Raw genomic sequence first — 9,391 nt, forward strand, 5'->3', positions numbered from 1 at the left:
GATGATTCTCCCTATTTGGAAGGTGCTGAATCCGAATCTGGATGATGCAACTCTTGCATCCATGAAGTTTTTGAGATATTTAAGATGGCCGCCAAAATGGCTGCCAATTAAAACCGGAAATTCTCATGTATTTCCTTCTAAATGTTGAGAAATTAAAAACAATTGATGGTTCTACCCTATTTCGAGGGTGCTGAATCCGAATCTGGATGATGCAACTCTTGCATCCATGAAGATTTAGAGATATTCAAGATGGCCGCCAAAATGGCCGCCAATTAAAACCTGAAATTCCCACGTATTTTCTTCTAAATGGTGAGATGTTGAAAACAATTGATGGTTTTACCCTATTTCGAGGGTGCTGAATCCGAATCTGGATGATGCAACTCTTGCATCCATGAAGTTTTAGAGATATTCAAGATGGCCGCCAAAATGGCCGCCAATTAAAACCGGAAATTCCCACGTATTTTCTTCTAAATGGTGAGATGTTGAAAACAATTGATGGTTTTACCCTATTTCGAGGGTGCTGAATCAGAATCTAGATGGTGCAACTCCTGCATTGTTGAAGATTTTGAGATATTCAATATGGCCGTTAAAATGGCCGCCCAAAACGGAAGTTCCCATGTATTTCCTTCTAAATGGTGACAATTTGAAAGCAATTGGTGGTTTTTATCTTATTTTGAGTGTGCTGAATCCGAAGCTCAGGATACAACTCTTGCATCCTTAAGGGTTTTGAGATAATAAAGATGGTCGCCAAAATGACCGCGAAAAACGGAAATTCATATGTAGACCCAGTATTTCCTTCTAAATGGTGTAAAATATAAAACAGTTGGTGGCTTTACACTATTTTGAGTTTGCTGAATTTGAAGCTCCAGTATACAGCTCTTACTTCCTTGAGGGTTTTGAGATAATAAAGATGGCCGCCAGAATGGCCCCTGAATGGCCGTCAAAAAAGAAAATGTCCATGTAAGCCCTATATTACCTTCTAAATGGTGAAAAATTGAAAACAATTTGCGGTTTTACTCTATTTCGAGGGTGCTGAATCCGAACCATGGTTGATGCAACTTTCGTGTTTTTTTAAGGGTTTTGAGATGTCCAGGATGACCGCCAAAATAACTGTCAAAAATTGGAAAATTTTAGGCCCTATTCAGCACCCTCGAAACTTGGTTGTCGAAATTCGTCCATTCTTTAGGGTTTTTAGACGTCCAAGATGACAGCCAAAATAAGTGGCAGAAATTCCAATGTTAATATATTTTTTTCGTAATGGTAAAAATTTTAAAATAAATTGATGTTCTTACCCTATTTCGAGGGTGCTGAAGGTCTTTGAAGGATTTCGGACATCTATAAATGTCCTGTATGAACGGAAACTCCTTAACATGTTCTTATACTGAAATGGCGAAGTATTGTGCTCCAAGCGAAGCGGGAGATTAAACCCATGCAGGGTGAAAAGCAATAATTCGTATTCTTCAATTCAAATCATTTGAGTGAATTTGTCAAATCAGCTAAAATTTATTGACAGTCAAAATGACTGTCACAATGGTATTGTAATATACTGAGATATTCCGATATGTCTCAAACGGAACTTTAATACCTACTGGAAAAAAGAAGAAGTGATATTGACATCATACTGAAACGTACTAACGCAAAGAAAGATACGACTAAAAATGTCTTTATGCATAATTGTTATGAAATAATGCTTGTGGTCGCCAATAATATGGCTCCATAGATGTAAAGTTAATCCTTTTCGGCTACCAATAGAGTAAAATCAAATTATGGCATGTTGGTATTTGGTGTTGAAACTTGTCTTGTATTCTTACGAGTCTCACCTCGTATTCTTGTGAAACTTGTCGCATATTCTGATTAGGTCATTGGAAATGGTTGCATCCACGACCACTATAGTAGATATCAATAAGGGTAATTTCAAAAACACTCTGCGCGATTATGGTATTCGTAAATACTGGATTATCAACTATTACCTTCCATGTTGTCGTTTGATTTTTATTTAGTTTTTTTTTTCACGGCGCGTTACCTGTGATTTGTCCGTCCCCTCGTGTGTGTTTGTAATAGATTATATGTACATATCCACATATACACATACATAATGTTACATCATATTGAAGAAAAAATTAAAGCATAACAATAAAAATGTCCCACTCGTGTCTTCAACAATGTCATCAAGACCACCAAATAACCAATTTGAGTGTTCATGGATAAAGAGATTAAAACTGCTCATGGATTAAGGCAGGTAATGTTGGGTAATTTCAGTACACTTCTCTACATCACTATCACAATATGATTTAGATGAACATGTCTTGTCCATTAATTGTTAGTGTTCAAAACTTATCCATTATATTATGTAGAGGAAACAGTGTAATCTTGCAATTATTCAACCGCATCTGTAGTCTTGAAGGGTTAATTTCTGGCACACTTGTATCGTACCAACTCAAAGATATCCAGTAGAGCTGGTTTCACTGTGTATGACGAAAACCATCAATTGTTATCAATTTCTCACCATTTATAAGAAGGAAATACATTGGAGTTTTCGTTTCGGCGGCCATTTTGGCGGCCATCTTGACTATCTCGAGGTGCATCATCCAGATTCGGATTCAGCACTCTCGAAATAGGGTAAAACCATCAACTGTTTTCTATTTCTCACCATTTAAAAGCTAATACATAGAAATTTCCGGTTTTGATTGGCGGCCATTTTGGCGGCCATTTTGGCGACCATCTTGAATATCTCAATACCCTCAAGGATGCAAGGTTTGCATCATCCAAACTCGGATTCAACACCATAGAAATAGGGTAAATCCATCAATTGTTTTCAATTTCTCACCATTCAGAAGGAAATACATGGGAATTTCCGGTTTTAATTGGCGGCCATTTTCACAGCCATTTTGGCGGCCATCTTGAATATCTCAAAAACTTCATGGATGCATGAGTTGCATCATCCAGATTCGGATTCAGCACCTTACAAATAGGGAGAATCATCAATTATTTTCAATTTCACACCATTTAGAAGGAAATACGTGGGAATTTTCGGTTTTGGTGGCCATTTTGGCGGCCATCTTGAATATCTCAAAATTCTCAAGGATGCAAGAGTTGCATCATCCAGATTCGGATTCAGCACCCTCGAAATAGGGTAAAACCATCAATTGTTTTCAATATCTCACCTTTTAGAAGGAAATACATGGGAATTTCCGGTTTTGGCGGCCATTTCGGCGGCCATCATGAATATGTCAAAATCCTCAAGGATGCAAGAATTGCATCATCCAGATTCGGATTCAGCACCCTCGAAATAGGGTAAATCCATCAATTGTTTTCAATATCTCACCATTTAGAAGGAAATACGTGGGAATTTCCGGTTTTGGCGGCCATTTTGGCGGCCATCTTAAATATATCTCAAAACCCTCAAGGATGCAAGAGTTGCATCATCCAGATTCGGATTCAGCACCCCCGAAATAGGGTAGAATCATCAAAAAACATTGGGTGGACGGTAAAACAAGGTTAGGCCCAAAAAGTGGCTTTGGCACCCAGACTAGAAGTGTGATGGTACAAGATTTCGCACGAGGTGAAAGATAGAGGCGCTCTATTCAACGAGGCGAAGCCGAGTTCAATACGAAATACTTAAGATTATACAACTCTAAGAAGAACAAGAAAGTATTTATTTCATGAAATCGGTTTTGAAATGACTGAGATGTCCAAAATAAAGTACAGTGTACAAGAAAGATGTCCAAATAAAAGTGTATGAGCCATCACATTTTGTTACGACCTCTTTCTTTTTTTCTTTATTTTGGATAAATCGGCCATTTCAAAACCGATTTTCATCAAATAAACTTTTAATTCCCCTTAGCAAATCATATAGATCGCGCTATCAACTGGTTAAATCCACGCTCAAAAGCGCGTCGCGGTTAACCTTGCTGCACGATACATTCTATTGGTAACTTATCTGACATGTTTGATGGTAACGTATCGTTTTCGCCAACAATTTCTGCTGTGTGATTAATCATTACTTCACGTATTTAAAAGTATCTGAGTTTTATTTCTATTCACAACATACTTTTTTTCTAAATGAGGCAAAGTTTAGGTATCGTATCTGATTTCAGCTCATCGTAACATTAAGCTTCCGCGGCTTCTGATCAGTATATATGTATATATATATATATATATATATTTCTTTTTCTTTCTTTTTTTTTTTGCAACAAGACATTCAACGAATAAATCATGGTTCCATGTATGCGTTAGGTTGACTCTGTTTAGCACATTTCAATCAGGTTTATTCACAATACTGCCATGGCAGCCAAATGGCTGAATAGCGGATTAACATACACTTGCATATACAAGTAAAATATAGAATTCCATTATCAGATGAAAACAATACATAATAATCATATAAAATCATATCATATCATATCATGAAATTACATTGCCATGCGACATTTCTTTGATCTTCTCTCAAGAGTCTGAAAAAGGGTAACATCTGACAGCTTTTTGGCGACATGATGTAAATGATATTTTAGAGAAATATAAAAGCATCATATTGTTATGTGATATCATTTTTCATTCAGGCATTCGAGGGGCAATGGAATGAGGTACAAAAGATTTGATCTGAATGATGTGTTAACAGAAAACAACTATATATATATATATATATATATATATATATATGAGCACTTCCTTGTTTGGCGACATGGGGTATTTAGGGTTACATCAAACTTCGGATCGTATTCCTAATATTATCCATGGTATCCCGATAACTATTTCGATTTGTATTACAGGTCTAACCTCTCGGATAAATTTAACTACAAAAAAAAAAATGGTTTCTGAGGAACAAAATACCAATGTAAACTGTATGAACATGCAGACGACAGGAAAATCACAGTTTTGCACCCTTTTTGGAAGAATGGCCCTATTGTGACATCAGAGTCGTGCAATGGAACAAAAACTTACGGGTGACGTCAGCAATTGAGCTATCCATTTTTGCTCATTCAAAATTACACGGCTGACAGCTAGGGCGTGCGATGGAACTTTTCACTAAATGTCATGTGATAGGCAATCGACTAATTGGACAGCTACATTGTAAATTGGTGTTGTATAAAATAACTAGAAATGTCGCTATGCGACTGGTATGCCTGGTATGCATGATTCTCCTAATGGGTCTATAGTACCAGGTACATGTGGACAATGTGTGATTACACTTTCACAAAATTGGCAAAATATCAAAATGACATGTTTGTCACAAATGTATTGAATGTTTACCTTCCTTGACCTGCACGTGTATGTTTAATTGGATGAATTGGAGGAGAGCATGTATTTGGGGATTTAAGAACTTTAACTTGACTTTGACCCTTTCATAAGTTTATGCACCGAGTAATTTTCAAGGTATGGAGAAAAAGTGCAATTTCTGTATTGAACAGTAAATTGTTATCATTTTCATCTGGCCTTTGATTTATAAGAGAATCACTGTCAGGCAGAACATACATAAATATGTACTAAGTTTCAAGATAACTTGAGCCACTTCCGAGATATGGAGAAAGAAGTAAGTTCAGCACTTTCACTTTGACCTTTTGACATTTGACCTTCTTGGCAAAAAAAAAAAAAAACTCCCAAATAATTTCTATTGGGTTATACATGCATACATCAAGTTAAACAAAATAATCCTGCTGGCATTGCATAAATATAAGGAAAATAGTAAAATTTTGAAGTATTGCCTTGACCTTTGACCCAATGAACCCTGAATTCCCTAGATAACCACTGCCAGTCAGTACATGCATATATACTATGTTTCATGAAGATACCTTGAACAATTTCCAAGATACAGAGAAAAAAGTAAAATTTTAACACTTTACTTGACCTTTTAACCTTCGACCTTTTGACCTCATGACCCCAAACTTTCACCAGAGAATCTTAATTGGGTAATACATGTATACACTAAGTTTCAAGAAAATATCTTTAGGCATTGCATAGATATGGGGGAAATAGTGAAATTTTAATCATTCGACCTTGACCTTTTGACCTTTGACCTTGAGCATGTGCACCCAAAAGTTCATAGGCACAACTTCACCCCCTAACACACATACATGCCAAGTTTCATTAGGATACCTCAAAAGGTTTTGGTAGTTACCCTGTCCACAAAATTCATTACGGACGGACGGACGGACAACCCGAAAACACAATGCCTCCGGCACCACTTCGTGGCGGAGGCATAAAAATGCAAATATAAGGCATACTTCACTACAGAATGGGAGTATGACTTGGGGAGACCGGGTCTAGTTGTTACAAGGGTGAGATGTTACATGATAATTTTCTCAAATTCTAAACAAGAGTCGGCGTTTAAAACGATATCACATCAAGACATAAGCGTATATGAACAGATTTCTGCTTGCGAAATTTAATCATATTTGGGAAAACCCTAATGGAGAAGTTAAGTGAAAAAAAAAACCGCCTTTTCACCTGTCTGTGTAAAATTGTAAAATAATCAATATTCTTTTATTCTATCAGAACCATTCATCCCAAGTTAATGATGGTCTCACGTGAGTGAAAGTGGTGTTTTGGGGCGTCTTTTGGTTGGAGTAGCAACCAGTGGCGTACCGTTTGTCAAGACATTGGGGGGGGGGCACCTCGTGGAAAAGTAATTTTAAGGTGTGTATGCTTGTGCGTGCGCTGTCAGTCTGCAAACTTAATGGGGACTACACTACATAACGGAATGTGATACATTCCACAGCGCAGTCATTGAGCAACATTGTACGTTTTCCTTAGGCCTACATGGATTATGTAATGACGGTGTGAAACGACAAATTGCACTTTGCGCAACTGCTGGCAATTACTGGCAGCAACATCAGGAGAATGGCATAACGATTACATGCGAACGAGCTTGAAAATGTTGACATTTTAAAGTCCAAAAACTGCCGTTTGTAGCTATACGGGGGAGGGCGCACCGGGCGCACTGCTGGCAATTACTGGCAGCAATATTTGGAGAATGGCATAACGATTAAATGCGAGCGAGCAAAGCGAGCGAGCCTGAACATTTTGAAATTGTACAGTCCAAAAACTGCCGTTTGTAGCTATATTTTTTCGCTTTGGAAATTAAGGGGGGGGGGGGGCGCACCGGGCGCAACTGCTGGCAATCACTGTTACATCAGGAGAATGGCATAACGATTAAATGCGAGCGAGCGAAGCGAGCAAGCTTGAAAATTTTGACATTTTCCAGTCCCCAAACTGCCGTTTGTAGCTATATCTTTTCGCTTTGGAACTTAAGGGGGGCGCACCGGGCGCAACTGCTGGCAGTCACATCAGGAGAATGGCATAACACTTAAATGCGAGCGAGCAGAGCGAGCAAGCTTGAAAATTTTGACATTTTACAGTCCCAAAACTGCCGTTCGTAGCTATACTTTTTCACTTTGGAAATTAAGGGGGGGGGGGGGGGGCACACCGGGCGCAACTGCTGGCAATTACTGGCAGCAACATCAGGAGAATGGCATAACACTTAAATGCCAGCGAGCGGAGCAAGCGAGCTTGAAAATTTTGACATTTTACAGTCCAAAAACTGCGGCCGTTTGTAGCTATATTTTTCGCTTTGGAAATTAAGAGGGGGGGGGGGGGCGCCCCGGATCTGCCACTGGTAGTTAAGGGTGTCGGTTTATGTTCATGATTCATGGGGGAGGTATGAGCAGCGAGGGGGCGTCGACGTGACCAAGCGGGGGAAGGATGTCCAAAATCTGCACTGTAGAGCATCCCCTAATTGTTTGTGTTTGTGTGTGTTTGTTTTATATACATGGAAAAGTTAGGAAATAGCCCAGGTCAAGTCTTATTATTGGCAATGTAAGGCATTTTGATATAGACTAGTATGCAAAGCAACACTGCAAAATCAATGATCTAGCTTTGATATAACGAAATGTAAGGAACAAAGGTATACATTTTACATCACATTGCGCAACATTGCAGCAACTCTTTTTGTCGTTCGGATGTTCTGAGTACACTGGGCACATCCTGCTTATATTCAGAATGCCAACCTGGAATCATGCTGAATCACAATCTTTTGTCGGCTTCGGGCTTTTTGAACAATGTTTCACACTATAATACCTCTTTAATTATGGTTAAAAGAAATCTTAGAAAAATATCTTATTTCTTGATCACCCTTTTATGTCGATTTCAAAAGCAGTTTACTAACCCATGAATTACCATTTTGGTATTTTTTTTTTTACCAGCGGATGGGGGGGGGGGGGGGGGGGGGGGAGCACGTGCCCCCTCCCCCCCCCCCCCCCCCCCCCCCCCCGTAGTTACGCCACTGGTAGCAACGTCGGTTGTTCGTGTGTTTATTGAGCACACGTAAGTTATCATTAAGTTATAAGTTAAATAGGGTTGTTAATAAGCACATGATCATGAGCTTGCCTGACCATGCAGCTAACCACAGCAAATGGTGTTCCTCCGCGGGAAAAAAAAAAATCTTAGGGGAAGGGGGAGTAACGGACCGAAAAATCCTTCCGAGCCCCTTCAAAAAGACGACTTTCTGCCGCGTGCTTGTACTTTTGAAATGTTAGAAGTGCAAGTTCAGTTATAAACAAAGTGATACACCCTCTCTTTCTGCTTCACCTCCCCATTCAAAAACTTCCAAACTCTGTAAGTGATGAAGGATGAACCAAACTTGAGAGAAAATTTAGCGACGAATTTAAGCAGTGGAATAAGTTTGAGGTACAGAATCATCAAAATGTGTGCCGTACCATTGTTGTAACGTTGATTTCCCATAGACATCGGACTCCATGCAGCCTGAGAATATTCACGACATTAGTTTTCAGTTATTGGATTTAAGTCTCATAGCTTATTCTAGATAAATGACAACAAGGGGTTTTCCGTGTCATACACCATTCTTCGTAAATACCCCTCAACATTATTCACTTGTTTCTTTTGTGTGTGAATTCATCTTTTATTGCGCAGATGAACCTATTGTCTAGTGCTAAATCGAGAGAGCCGAATGTTTGTTTGTTTGTTTGTTTTTTGATTATCCGTAAGAATCGGTAGGAATGAAACATGTTTTCATGAAACTTTATCGAGCATGCGATATTCATATTTTTTTTTTATCCATGTTCAATATTCCATTTGCTTTTGAAAAAGAAATGTTTTTAACACAATGGTCAGTTTGAAACAAAATTGCACAAATGTATAAGGACGTATAATTGACGTGTAATATGAGGAACTCACTAAAAAGCAAAGCTTGTAGGATGTAGGTTCCAAAAATGTAATATATTCTTTTAGCACAGTATATCAATGTCAAAAAGTGACGTAACATGCAAAAATACAAGATGTCGAGAATATTATAAAGTTTACGGAATGTACAAAGTATTGTATGATGTTTGTGATTAAACTTATGGTATCAATGCTAAGAAAAGTAGCAAAGTTGATC

This window comes from Diadema antillarum, unplaced genomic scaffold, assembly GCF_040938485.1.
Source record: "Diadema antillarum isolate AM-2024a unplaced genomic scaffold, OU_Dant_1.0 seq00001692_RagTag, whole genome shotgun sequence".
Lineage (NCBI taxonomy): Eukaryota > Metazoa > Echinodermata > Echinoidea > Diadematoida > Diadematidae > Diadema > Diadema antillarum.